Source organism: Eschrichtius robustus, chromosome 6, assembly GCF_028021215.1.
Source record: "Eschrichtius robustus isolate mEscRob2 chromosome 6, mEscRob2.pri, whole genome shotgun sequence".
In the NCBI taxonomy this organism is placed as follows: Eukaryota; Metazoa; Chordata; class Mammalia; order Artiodactyla; family Eschrichtiidae; genus Eschrichtius; species Eschrichtius robustus.
Genome location: NC_090829.1, coordinates 20,363,999 through 20,378,592, shown reverse-complemented (window position 1 = coordinate 20,378,592; position 14,594 = coordinate 20,363,999). Strand labels below are relative to the sequence as shown.

The following is a 14,594-nucleotide window of genomic DNA, read 5'->3' as shown; positions in this document are numbered from 1 at the left end:
GGAGGTTGACCCTGACTCTGAGAGAAGCAAAATGGAATTTTGGAGGAAACATGCTTTCTCAAGGAAACTAGTATTAGAGTTCTTGGGCTGATGACTTAGGCCAGGTAGATGTGTTCACACTACAGACTTCAGTGAGATGGATAATGTTGTTGCCTCAGTTACAGAGACAGTAAAAGAATAGTTTTTGTCATCGTGTGTGTATGTTGATAGTATTTGGACCCTATTTTGGTTTATTAATTTACTAATCTATGTATAATAGTAATAGATTCCCATGGGATGAAAAACCTTTTCAATATAAGAAAGTTGAACAGTAGAAACTCTCCCACCTCTAGCCCTCAGCCACCCTGTTCCTATTGACTGCATTCCTCCAACACTCCACTCTGTCCCGGAAACTATTTATTAGCCTCTTATGTATTCTTCTAGAGTTTCTTTACATAAATAAAGGCAATAAAAGTACAGGCACTTTTTTCTATCCAAAAAACTCACCAACTCCGAAGGTAGCGTATTATACCTGTTGTTCTGCAGATTGGTCTTCTTACCCTCCCCTTTGTACATTGTGTTTTTTACTTAACAGTGGAGATCTTTACCAAAGATCTTTCCATAGAGTATATCATTTTGTTTTGTTTTTTAACTTGTATGATTTCCCTTTGGATAATTTATTTAACCAATTCCCTGTTGGTAGACGTTTGGCTTGTTTCTGATTTTTTATTATTGTAACAGTATTGCAGTGAACTACCTTGTACATACGGCATTTTGCCCATATGCAAGTATATAATTATGGAATAAATTCAGATGTGGTATTACTAATAAAAGGCCATATATCTTTGTAATTTTGATAGATATTGCTAAATTGCCTTTATGTTTGGACCCTGACTCTCCCACCAATGAAAAGGGATAATGTGGGTTTCTCTCCCCCCTTCCCCAGCTTTATTGAGACTTAATTGACATATAACATCGTGTAAATTTAAGGTGTACAATGTAATGATTTGATACAGGTATATACTGCAAAATATTTACCACAATAAGGTTACATAATTCACATACTTACCATTATGTTGTTGTTATGCCGGATGATGTGTATTTCTTCACAGCCTTGCCAACAATGTACCATGGCAAACAGGTTGAAAATTGTGTAGTTTTAATTTGCATTTTTCTAATGAGTGAGGTCGGGAGTCTGTCCATATTTTTAAGACTCCCCCCCCCCCCCCACCATGTTCTGTGAACTTAACTATTTCATGGGGTTTTTGAAGCAGAAATTGTTATCCTTATTTATACTTTTTTTTTCTAATTCAAGTGTAACATATGTACAGCAGAGTGTATAAATCTTAAGGGTGTAGTGAGGTGGATTTTTATAAGCCTCTGACACTCATTCTGGATGTTTTTTGGTGATTTTTACCAAAAGATGTCAACAAAGATTTCAGACTACAGCCAGGATATATATTCTTTTTTCAAATGGTCCTTACATGGTTTGTGTACTAAAATATTAAAGGTTGTAGTTGTCTTATTAGGACATCAGGAAAAAGAATCAAGTTCACATGAGGCATTCCTGCTACCTGATGGTGACTGTAAGATGCATTTCTATATCAAAGGTGTTAAAATGTGGAAAACACTTCATCTTAAAAATAATGAAATATGTTAGATAATGCCAGATTGGTTTCCTTAGAGGTCATACTAATTTATACTGTCACCAGGAAGGTAAAATGTTTTGGTTATTCCACATAATCTCAAACAGTTGATACTGTCAGATCTTTTTGTCAGTCTAACAGATGCAATATAGTGGTTCACTGTGTTTTTTTTCTTTTAACTTTTTTCAGTGAAGTATAACACATGCAGTAAATGGCAAAAAATCATCAATATATAGTATCATGATTTATCACAAAGTAAACAGATCCATGTAACCATCACCAAGAAGTAGAACACTGCCAGGAGACCAGAAACTCTCCTTAAGTGTACCACCTCCCACCCCACTCACTTCTGCTTGCTTCTTTCCCAAGGGTAGTCACTATTCTGACAGCTAACACCCTAGAATTAGTTATGCCCATTTTTTGAATGTTATATACATGGAATCAAGCAGGTATCTCTCTCTGTTCTCCACCATGTGAGGATACAATGAGAAGATGGTGGTCTGTAAACCAGAGAGAAGTCCCTCACAAAGAACCTGACCATGCTGGCACCCTGATCTCAGACTTCCAAGCTCCAGAACTGATGTTTGTTGTTTGAGTCAACCCTCCCCACCCACCCCGCAAAAAAAGCAAAAAACCCCAATGTGTTCATGAGATTTATCCATGTTATGTGTAGTTGTGAGTTGCTCCGTGTAGCTTAGTAAGATGAACAAAGGTATATTCTCATTCTTACGGTGTGTAAAAGAGTGGTTGCCATTATTTGTGTATGTTTGAGGCACACTTCTGGTTTTTATTTTTTTGAGGCGTTTGCAAATTATTTTTATTGCTGAAATATCTTTTTTAATTCAGATGCTCATATCTAAATAGATTTTAAAAAGTGGTTTTTGAATCCTTTTTCTGGATTATTTATATTTGTAATATGTAATAGATTACTGTGGTTCAAAGATTAAAAAGTATAAAAAAAGTAAACAGTTTCCCACCCTTTTCCCAGCTACCCAGTTCATGTCTACCCCAATTCCCTAACATTTCACTCTGCCCAGGAAACTAATGTTACTAGTATCTGTGTAATCTTCCAGTGCCTCTTATACTTAGAAGCAAATATGAATATAGATTTTTATTTCTTTACATCTTTATCCCTTTGCCAAAGACACATCATAGCAACTATCCTGTGCTTCTTTTTTTTTTTTTTGCTTAACAGCTTGCATATTTTTATGTATCAGACTGTGTTTATAAAGCTCTAAGGTACTAAATTCATTTTCATTGCAATATAGTATTATATTGTGCTAACGTATCATAATTTATCCATTCTGTTTTGGGTTTATACTTTTTGGCTAGTCTGAGTAATGCTGCTGTGAACATTCTAGTAAATATCTTTTGGTGAAACGTGTACACATTTCTTTTGGATTTATATCTAGGGTGGAATTCCTATGTCATAAAGAATGTAAATTTCCATTGCTCTCCATTTTCAACAAGCCTGGGTATTATTAGTTTCTTTAATTTTTACCTATCCTGGTGGGTACACAGTGGTATCTTATTGTGCTTTTAATTTTTATTTTCCGGAGTACCAGTGAGATTGCTTTTATTCCCCCCTATGTTTACTGGCTATATTGGTCTTTTGAGAAACTGTATTTTTAAAAAAGCCAGAATATATAATCTCCATTTGTTAAACAAAAAGAAAGAAAAACAGACTAACAGACTGATACACTAGCAGTCTTTTTTTTTTTTTTAAATAAATTTATTTATTTTATTTTTATTTATTTTTGGCTGCGTTGGGTCTTTGTTGCTGTGCGTGGGCTTTCTCTAGTTGCGGCGAGTGGGGGCTACTCTTCGTTGCAGTGTGTGGGCTTCTCATTGCGGTGGCTTCTCTTGTTGCGGAGCATGGGCTCTACGTGTGTGGGCTTCAGTAGTTGTGGCTCACAGGCTCTAGAGTGCAGGCTCAGTAGTTGTGGCGCATGGGCTTAGTTGTTCCGCGGCATGTGGGATCTTCCCGGACCAGGGCTTGAGCCCGTGTTCCGTGCATTGGCAGGCGGATTCTTAACCACTGCGCCACCAGGGAAGCCCCACTAGTAGTTTTAATCTGGTTATTTCTTGGGTAATGGAGAAATATTTGATTTCATGGGTATCAAGATTTTTTTCTTTTTTCTTTTTGGCTGTGCCGTGTGTGGGATCTTAATTCCCCAACCAGGGATTGAACCGGCGCCCCCTGCAGTGGAATTGCAGTCTTAACCACTTGACGGCCAGGGAAGTCGTCAAAGAATTTTTCTAAAAAATTATTTATTTATTTATTTTGGCCATGCCATGCATGGCCTGTGGGATCTTAGTTCCCCTACCAGGGATCAAACCTGTGCCCCCTGCATTGGAAGTGTGGAGTCATAACCACTGGACAACCAGGGAATTCCCTCAAAGAATATTTTTGAGTGTTCTAATTGCATTTTATAAACATAAATGTTGGAATAGAAATTGCATTTCTTTGATGTAGGGCTAGGACTTTGTGGTAGTATGTGAAGAGTACTGTGGGTTCAGTAGGAAAAGGAGAGAGATGAGCACCTCTACTACGAAGTGAGTCTTGGAATTTATTTTTTAATAATATTATTATTTTTAAAATAGCAACATTGTTACTGGTTTGTTTATTTTATTTTATTGAGATATAGTTGATTTAGAATATTTATAGTAGTTTCAGGTGTAGGTACAACATAGTGATTCAAAATTTTTATGAATTATACTCCATTTATAGTTATTGTAAAATATTGGCTATATTCCCCGTGCTATACAATATATATTTGTAGCTTATTTACTTTATATGTAGTAGTTTGTACCTCTTAATCCCCTACTTCAGTCACACCCCTCATCCCCCCACTGGTAGCCACTAGTTTGTTCTCTATATCTATGAGTCGGTTTCTTTTTTAAAATTTAAAAAAAAATTTTTATTTTTGGCTGTGTTGGGTCTTCATTGCTGTGTGCGGGCTTTCTCTAGTTGTGGCGAGCAGGGGCTACTCTTCCTTGAGGTGCGCGGGCTTCTCATTGCGGTGGCTTCTCTTGTTGTGGAGCACAGGCTCTAGGCGTGCGGGTTTCGGTAGTTGTAGCACATGGGCTCAGTAGTTGTGGCTCACGGGCTCTAGAGCACAGGCTCAGTAGTTCTGGTGCACGGGCTTAGCTGCTCCGCGGCACGTGGGATCTTCCTGGACCAGGGCTCGAACCTGTGTCCCCTGCATTGGCAGGTGGATTCTTAACCACTGCACCACTAGGGAAGCCCTAGAAGAGTACTTTTGCTTGAACAGGCACCAGAGATAGAACCTGTGTAGGGGTTTTGGTTTCATCATGTGCTGTTCTCAGTGCTTGGATGAGCTTTTGAAACTCTCCCCCCACCCCTTTAAAGTTTAATGAATATTTGTCCAGAACTTTCTTCTTCTAATAAATGCTGCTTGATTTCTTTTCACAGTGAAGTTGTGAGTGGATCTTCATGGTAAGGTTGTTAATAACATTGTTTTTACCTAAAGGATTATTAGGAACTTAAGAATAAAGTTTATTGAATTCTGTGTTTGAAGAAATCAGGGTAATTTTGTTTACTGTCCAAGAAGACTAAGCAGTATACTTACATTCATTATTAACCTATATTGTGTCAAATTGGTTATTATTTTTTGCTTTCCTTTTCTCTTTTCCCTTTTAAATAGACATTATTTTTTTAGAGCAGTTTTAGTTTTACAGTAAAATGGAACAGGAAGCACGTAGAGTTCCCATTTATCCCAGCCCCCCCACCCCCCACACCCCCCCCCCCCACAGCCTCCTCAGCCGTCAACATCCTGCACCAGAAATTTGGTTATTTTTGAGTTGACTAATTCCTTTACTTTTGGGAAAGTAAACAGTTTGATACATTTTGATATCATTCTAAAATTTGTTTTATAACTTTCCTTTCACTTTAAAAAGCATATTATTGACCTTATTTCAAAAGAAGACAAGACTAGAATAAAATTATTTGCTTCCTAGCCAAATTTTATTTTGAAGGTTCCAAATGAAAAAGATTTTCAACTTTAATAACAGCAATCATGCTCTCCTTTGATTCCTGCTAATTTAATGAAACTTGAAGATTTTCCAGCCTTTTCTCCCTTTTTTTTAAACATAAAATGTTCTAACCAGATGGTTGAAATTTTTTATTAAAATTTCTGATTTGGAGTATTACTGACAAATATAGACAATTCCAGACTTGGCATGTGGCCCAAGTTCCAGTGCAATTTGGTTTTTAAAAATTAATTAATTAATTAATTTGTTTGGCTGCGTTGGTCTTAGTTGCGGCACGTGGGATGTTCCCTGCGGTGTGTGGGCTCTTTGTTTTGGTGAACGGGCACCAGAGCATGCAGGCTCAGTAGTTGCGGCGTGTCGGCTTAGTTGCCCTGCGCCATGTGGGATCTTAGTTCCCTGACCAGGGATCGAACCTGCGTCCCCTGCATTGGAAAGGCGGATTCTTAACCACTGGACCACCAGGGAAGTCCCTCCAATCCAATCTGAGTGGGCTTGCCCAGAAATGAATTCAATGATAATGATTAGGACGCTACTGTCACAAAGGTCATAAAGTCCTGAAATGTTGTTTGTGAAGAATGGGACATAATGGCTGAGAGGAGAGAGCTGTGAGCTCACTGATCCTTGGAAAGCACTCATGAATTAGAGCTCAGATGAAAAGGCAAAGCCATAAAGTTTTATGAAGTCTATAGGATTTTCTCAGTGAGCCAGAAAAGTGACTCAAAAAATGATTGATATTTTTCACTACATTAAAATTAATGTCCCTCTAAAAACACCATAAGGAAGATGAAAAGATAAACCACAGACTTGGGAGGAAAATTGTAACATATGTAATAGAGAATTAGTGTCCTGAACAGGGCCACCTTTATGGATGTACAACCTGTGCAGTCACACAGGGCCCCACACTTATTTTAATGCTAAGCTATTACTGTCTTGAAATTAATTTTTGAATAAGTGGCCCTGCTTTTTTATTTTGTACTGGGCACTGCAAATTATGTAGCCAGTCCTGGTCCTGAATATACAAAGCATATTATTTCATAAGAAAAAGACAATCCAATAAAATTGTCTAAAAACTCTGAACAAAGGCATGCAGAAAGGAACATAGATCATTAATAAACTTGTGAAAAGGCCTTCAACCGTATTAGATCTTCAACCTAATCAAGTACAAACAGATTACAGTGTGATACCATTTTATGTATTCTGTATTGCTACAAATTAAGAAATCTGACTCTACCAGGTATTGGAGAAGATGTGTTAGCGATTCATATACTGCTGGAGAATTGGTAAGGTGATTCAGTTGAAGACATGTTGGCATTTTTGGTAAACTTGGGAATTTGGATGTCCTATGTATGACTCACCAATTTTCCGCTTCTAGGTTTAAAGCCTAACCCTAAAGAAATTCTTCTGTAAGTGTACCTGGAGACCTGTATAGTAATGTTGATAAAAGCAAAAAACTAAACCATACAAATGTTTGTCAACAGAGTAGATAAATACACTGTGGCATATTTATATAGTGAAATACCATATAGAGCAATGAAAATGTAACATGGATAAAGCTCAGAAAAATATTGAGTGAAAAAATTCAAGTCGCTGAAGACTTCATTCATATTTAGAAAAATATTGAGTGAAAAAATTCAAGTCCCCGAAGACTTGGTATGCTATGATAACTTAGCATACCAAGTTATCAAGCTGAAAAAGGGAGCAGGGGACACAGAACTAAACAAAATATTGTTTAAGGACATAATACATATGTGACAAAGTATGTTTTAAAAAGTAGTGGAATAATAAATATTTAGGATAAAGGTTGGGAGGAGAGGAGCATGTAGGTAATGTTACTGATGTTCTTACGTGGCGTGGTGATTTACAATTTACAGTGTTCATCTTAATGCTTGCTTACATTCATCTTTCCATATATTTTGTGTGTGTCAAATATTACATTAAAGAAGAAAAGGGGAAAAATGAAATAAGTTACTCATGGTTAGCAGCTTATGATCCAGATGGAGGAATAGATTGGGAAATAGAAAGAAAACTAGCATATTACAGAAAAGAGGTTTCAAGAAAGAGGAGGTAATCTACATAAGATAATTCAGATAGTTGCACAGGACGTCCACTTAACTCCCTTACAGCTGTAACATTCTGTAACTTAAATATTGTGGTTCATGTGTTTTCTGTATTTTCCCCATATTTAAAAATACAGTTATAAGCAATTATGTCATATAAGTAGTAAAATTACTTTTAATTTAGTCCATTTAGGTGTTAATATCTTTTATCTTCACCCTTTTTGGCAGCATATCTTCTAATCTGAAAAAGTCTTCCATGAAAACTTCACTTTTAAAAAATAAGTAATGCCATCTGTTTTCCTAAAAGACTGAAATGGGGGCTATCATTTCAAGGTAAGTATCCAATTTCGTATCTTTAATTACTTATATTATTTTTTCAGAAGTTAAGTAAAGAAGGAAGATGTGAATCTTGCTTAGATCCTAAATCTTTTAGTTATTCTGGGGTGGGGATGGGAAGGAAGTCCTAGGCCTTGTTTTAAGATAGTCAGGTACTTAGGATTATGTTTACCACAGATTAAACCCAACTTTATGAAGGAGAGAGGAGGGGTCAGTAGTGTTTAAAGCTTTTTAGAGAGGTTAATTGAAAACTGAGAGCCTTTTGGATTTGGCAGTTAGGAGGTCATTGCTGACCCCAGCAGAGGCCATTTCAGGACAATGTTTGTGGCTGAAAATAAGTTTGCAGTAAAGAGTGAAGAGAAGGTGATAAAGTGAATATTTTAGCTCTTAAGTGATTTATTGAACCAATATATGGAATGTAATTAGGATGCAGCAGTCATTTCCCCAAGCACTGGAGTTCTAGTGTGACAATATATATCTTTGTTTAAGCCTCTTGTAGATAATTTAATGCCCAAATATTTTTTCTCCAACTTTATTTAGATATAATTGACATAAAACATTGTGTAATTGCTGAACTATGTTATGCCATTTTTTACTCTTGTCTTCTGTGTAATAAATTACATGATCTACCCTAGTTATACTGTTAACGAGGGCAGATATTCTCTGCCTGGGGAATGTTAACTTGTGTGTTAGACTGGGCTGATAGTCTAGCAGGCAAGTTAGGTGCTTAGCACTTGTCACTGTGATAAGTGATGCAAAAGTGAAATAATGACTACCTGAATGAGTGGTGGGAGTGGAAGCTGGTGGTCTGTGAGTTCATTTGGCAGGATAGATTTCAAAGGCAGATTTGGCAGGGAATATGGAAGAAAGAAATCATATATATGAATCTAAGATTTTGAGTGGCTACGAGTATGATGGTACCATAACATAAGTAAGGAAACCCCCTAAGGTTATTAGGGGGCAAGTGGATGGGACTATAACATATGAATTCTGTGGGACGCATTTTGATTTTGGAGGTACAGGTAGAACTTTCAGAATATCTCCTTAAATGTGGAAATATGAGACTAAAATTTAGAAAAAAGATAACTTAGGGCCCAAAGATACAGATTTTGGAGCAATTCACATAGAATTTAAGCTGTGGAAGTAGATAACATTTCCAGTATCCTAGCAGAGAGAAAAAGGTAAAGTACAGAACTTTAAATGTTGTTAAAAAGAATCAGTAACGGAAAAATAAGAGGAAAGGTATGAAGGTATTGTGTCTTTCTTTGAAGCACAATGAAGAATTTCAAGGAGAGGTTCTTGAGAGGGATGAGATGCTTAGAAAGATTAAGGATTTTAATACCCTAGAAGGGCATTAAATTTAATTAAATTCAAGAACCCCTCTAGGGCATTAATATAACCTAATAATTAATCATTATTACGTTCATTATGTAATAAAATAAGATAATTATTAAGAGGTTCTTGATAACTGAGAGAACAGATTGAGTAGACCAGGATGAATTATAAGAGGTTAAGTAAATGGTTTTACAAAATACAAAAAAGCATGAAGTATAAAATAGAATGTTTTTCAAGAAGTTTGTGCAGGAAATGAGACAGTGATCATTTTGAAGAGTTAGCCACATAGAAGATATTTTAGCATTAGCACTTGGTATATTTTAGGTGAAAGGGAATGATCCATCAGAGTAGTTTAAATATGTAGAATAGTTTAAATATTAGAGTGATTAATTGCCTGAAGGAGGTAAGAAGGTTTGAGATCAAGGACCTGGGCAAAGGGCTTAACTCTTACAAAAGAGTAGCAGCCATTCTGCTTGGAAACCAGAGGAAGGGAAGAGAGGATGAATCAAGGAGTTTGTAGGCAAAGAGGAAGAAAACTGTAGAATTTCTTATCCTGCTTTTCAAAATAAGATGGGGATTGAGGTTATCTACAAGGCAAATAATCAGTGGTGGGATTGGGATTCTGGAAGGAGAAAACATTTAGGAAAAATGTTGTAGAGTAATTTCCAACTTCAGCAGATATTCATTGGACACCTGCTTTGTGCCAGGTGTGTTTTTATTTATTTATTTTGTTGCGTCGGGTCTTAGTTGCAGCTCACTGGCTCCTTAGTTGTGGCATGTGAACTCTTAGTTGTGGCATGCATGTGGGATCTAGTTCCCGGACCAGGGATTGAAGCCGGGCCGCCTGCATTGGGAGCGTGGAGTCTTAACCACTGTGCCACCAGGGAAGTCCCGATAAGTTTTCTTATGAAGCCGATCGTTGAAACGAACAATAAAAATACCAAATTGTAATGTGATCTGAGGAGGGCAGTTGATAAAGTGACTTATTGGCTACTTCTGAGGAGGTGACTTTAAGGTAAGGTATGAAAGACAAGGATTCAGTCACCTGAAAATAAAGCTAGCATAAAAATCTCAAGGTAGAAATGAGCTTGATGTATTTGAGGAATGGAAAGAAAGCCAGTGTTCTGGAACAGAGTGGATGAGGACCATAGAGTCATGAGATGAAGTTAAAGAAGTAGGCAGGGTCAGGCCATGTTGGTTCCTATGGTCATGGTAAAGAGTTTAGACTCAAGGAAATCTTTTAAGGAGAGGTTTTACACAGAAAAATGTCATGGTATGATATATGTTTTAAAGATTCCTCTGGCTGCTTTATTAAAGATGGACTATAGGAGTACAGGGGAAGCAAGGAGATCAGTTAAGAGACTGTTGGAATTGACCAGGCCAGAGACCATGGTGGAGGAACTTAATATGATCACCAGGATAGGATAGAAAGGATTGTTGACCAATCATAAAGGCTCAGTTCAACATTAACAACTTGACATGGCAGGCAGTGTGAATTTAGCTAGCATAACCTTTAAGATGGAAATGAGAAATTTGGCATTGGTGGTTGGAATAACCGTCTATGGAGATATAGGCTTGGTAAAAGGTAATGCACAAGGGACTGGAGGCCATGATTGGTTCAACACATATTTATTGAATAATATATTCACCTCCTAATATACCAAGAACTGTGCTAGCTGCTGGGGTTATAACAGTCAACAAAAACAGAGGCTCCTTTCTCATGGAATTGATGTTCTAATGAGGGTGGGGAAGATAAACAGTAAGTAAATATATACTGTGTTAGATGGTAATGAGTACCATTAAAAATATATTAGGGAAATGTATTAGGGAAAGGTAGATATTGACGGCGGAAGGGTAGGCTTACTGTTTTATAAGGTGTGGTTAGGGAAGCCCTCTCTAATTAGGTGACATTTGGGCTCACAGCTCTAAGTGAAGTTAAGGGAGCAGACCAGGTAGGTACGTGGGTTAGGGGTGGGGGAGCTGAGGGTGGACTGTACTTGATGTGTTCTAGGAGCAGTAAGAGGGCCAGTGTGACTGGAATGGAGTAAGTGAGGCAGGAGGAAGTAGAAGCTGACATTGTGAAGGTAGAAGAGCTAGAGTCAGGTTGTAGACTTTGGGTTTTCTTCTTTTTGATGGTGGAGATGCAGATCCAGGGGTGAGGATACAGGAGGGGTGAAAGGCAAGGCTATGGCTGAGCAGTGTAGCTTGTGGCTAACCGTGAGGCCAGATGTTTGAAGTGTCTGAGGTAATGATAAGAGAAGGGGATGTACAATAAAACAGATTTTTTTAATCCCACAGGGAAGTAGGAAGAGTAGAGAAAGGTGGATTGGATGCATGAAGGCCTTGTAGTTCCTGATGAATAAGTTTATTTTGATTTGGGTTTTTAAAATTAATTAATTTTTAAAAATATCTATCTATCTATCTATCTATCTATCTATCTATCTATCTATCTATCTATCTATCTATCTATCTATCTGGCTGTGCCGGATCTTAGTTGCAGCATGCAGGATCTTTTACTTGCAACATGTGGGATCTAGTTCCCTGATCAGGGATCGAACCCTGGCCCCCTGCATTTGGAGCGTGGAGTCTTAACCGCTGGACCATCAGGGAAGTCCCTGGATTTGGGTTTTTTAAAATTGTAAAATGTGCATAACAAAATTGACCAGTTTGACTATTTTTTTTTTTTTATGATAAGTTAACACTTGCTATACATGAATTAGGTAAGCTTCTTCATGTGTACAAAGCATCTGAATGTTCAGTTTCATCTGCACAGTATTGCTCACTTTTCTTTACTCAAAGCAGATATAGGGACTGAGATGGATTGAAAGAATAAGTTGGCTCATTTCACATTGTCAGGGGGGCCTTCTCTTGCTGTTGCTTCTATCTGTAAATTGAGAAATGAAATACCCAAGAGTACTCCCTTTTAAAAAACTTTAATAAAAAGGGGATTTCCAAATCACATCATGATTGATTGAGAGATGGTGTCAGAAGTACAGAAGCAACACTCATGATCAGTTAAAGACCTTTCCCTGGAAATTCCCTGGCAGTCCAGTGGTTAGGACTCCGAGCTTTCACTGCCGAGGGCCCAGGTTCAATCCCTGGTGGGGGAACTAAGATCCCGCAAGCCACGTAGTGCAGCCAGAAAATAAAATAAAGACTTTTTCCTCTAAATTGAAGGAAGAGGTCTGGTTACTTTGCTCACTGACATTGAATACTAAGAAAGAAAACCCCACAGCTATAGAACTCCAAATTGTCTCTAAATCCAGTGCTCCTTAGCTGCCTAAAGCTAATGAAGTAAAAATACATTAGCCTCACCCTTGACATTTTCAGATTTAACATATTCAGAGATCCTCTGTGATCTCCAAAACACATGATTCCAAATTGTGTCCCAGTAAAATGGCATTTATTACTAGTGCATCATGACAAGTACTCAGCATGAGTGAGCTTAAGTAAATGTTAAGCATCTACAACTCTATGTGACTTTATTTTTCTTATTTTATCATCATATTTCATACTATCAGTAACTTCCTTCTGAAATAAGTAATGAAGGAATTTTATAAATTTCATAAATGAAGGAATCATTAAATTTGGGATATGTACAAATGTGGGCATTTGGAAAGAGCTCGGTGTGTTCTTCCTGAACATTGACAATTTTAACTGTTTTTATTTTAATTTTTTTTACTTATTTTTGATTCTTATTTTTATTTTAATTTTTTGGCTGCGTTGGGTCTTTGTTGCTGTGCACGGGCTTTCTCTAGTTGTGGCGAGCGGGGGCTACTCTTTGTTGTGGTATGCAGGCTTCTTCTCATTGCGGTGGCTTCTCGTTGCAGAGCACGGGCTCTAGGCACGCGGGCTTCAGTAGTTGCAGCACGCGGGCTTAGTAGTTGTGGTTCGTGGGCTCTAGAGCACAGGGTCAGTAGTTGTGGAGCACAGGCTCAGTAGTTGTGGCACACAGGCTTAATTGCTCTGCAGCATGTGGGATCTTCCCGGACCAGGGATCAAACCCATGTCCCCTGCATTGGCAGGCAGACTCTTTAACCACTGCGCCAGGGAAGTCCCTCACGGTTTTTAAATGTACAATTCCCTGGCAGAAATATATTCACAGTGTTGTGCAACCATCACCACTATCCTTCTCCGCAACTTTTTTATCAGCCCAATCCCTGATAACCATTATTCTACTTTCCGTTTCTGTGAATTTGCCTATTCTGGGTAGCTCGTATAAATGGAATCATACAATGTTTGTTCTTTCATGGCTGGTTTATTTCACTTAGCATAATGTCCTCAAGGTTCATCTGTGTTGTAGCGTGTATCACAGTGTCCTTTTTAAGGCCGAATAATATTCCATTGTATGTACATACCATATTTTGTTTATCCGCCCATCTATTGAGGGAAATTTGAGTTGTTTCCACCTTATGGCTATTGTTAATAATACTGCTCTGAACATGGGTGTACAAATATCTGTGTGACTTCCTCCCTGCTTTTAATTCTTTTGGATATATACCCAGAAGTAGAATTGCTGGATCACATGGTAATTTTGTTTAAATATTTTAAGAACTGCTGTATTTTCTTCCACAGTGGTTGCACCATTTTACATTCCCACCAGTAATATACAAGGGTTACAATTTCTCCACATCTTTGCCTGGATTTGGTTTATAGTTTGTTTTTGGTTTTGAACAGTGGAATGTTTTAAGTATATTTATTTCCTTAAAAGAAGGTTTATCTTAGATCATTTTCTAGTAGGTTTAGAAGTAACACATCCTCATGCTCTGCTATAAGGTCGGAACTGGTAAAGAAAGTTGTCACCTGGTTAAATTTTAGTGAGAGATCCTCACAGGAATTAAAATTATGGACCCTTGAAAAGAATTCATTGCCAAAAACTTATGGTTATTCTGTCTATGTAACCTGGCTGTGGTGTTTAATGTACCAAGTACCTTCACTTGGCTTAGGAGAAAGCTATGTGTTTTGATTACTGGGCAGGAATAACTATGATCTCCCAGGATTGGACAAGATGATTAAATGAGTTAGAATGCTTTTTTCCCCCAAAGGATACACTTGAAAATTGGAAATTTTATAAGGAGGTGGAGAAATTTTCATCATGCTGTTGACTGACACATTTTCTGTGTAACAGTTAGGAAAAGACATTCCTTGTTCTGATGGATACTAGACTGATAAAAGTTATTAAGGGGAAAAAAAAGTGCTGATGGGATTACAGCTCCTGCAGAGAGGA

The 14,594-nt window shown here is 37.5% G+C and overlaps 1 protein-coding gene across 3 annotated transcripts in view; it reads left to right on the top strand.

Moving 5' to 3' along the window:
• Positions 1-14,594, top strand: part of PIK3CB (phosphatidylinositol-4,5-bisphosphate 3-kinase catalytic subunit beta) — a 195,865-nt gene that overhangs the window by 39,918 nt on the left and 141,353 nt on the right. For all 3 annotated transcript variants that reach the window (XM_068545993.1, XM_068545994.1, XM_068545995.1), the window contains exon 2: positions 7,925-8,029. The gene's annotated coding sequence lies outside the window, so the exon portion shown is untranslated. The remainder of the gene's footprint in view (positions 1-7,924; positions 8,030-14,594) is intronic.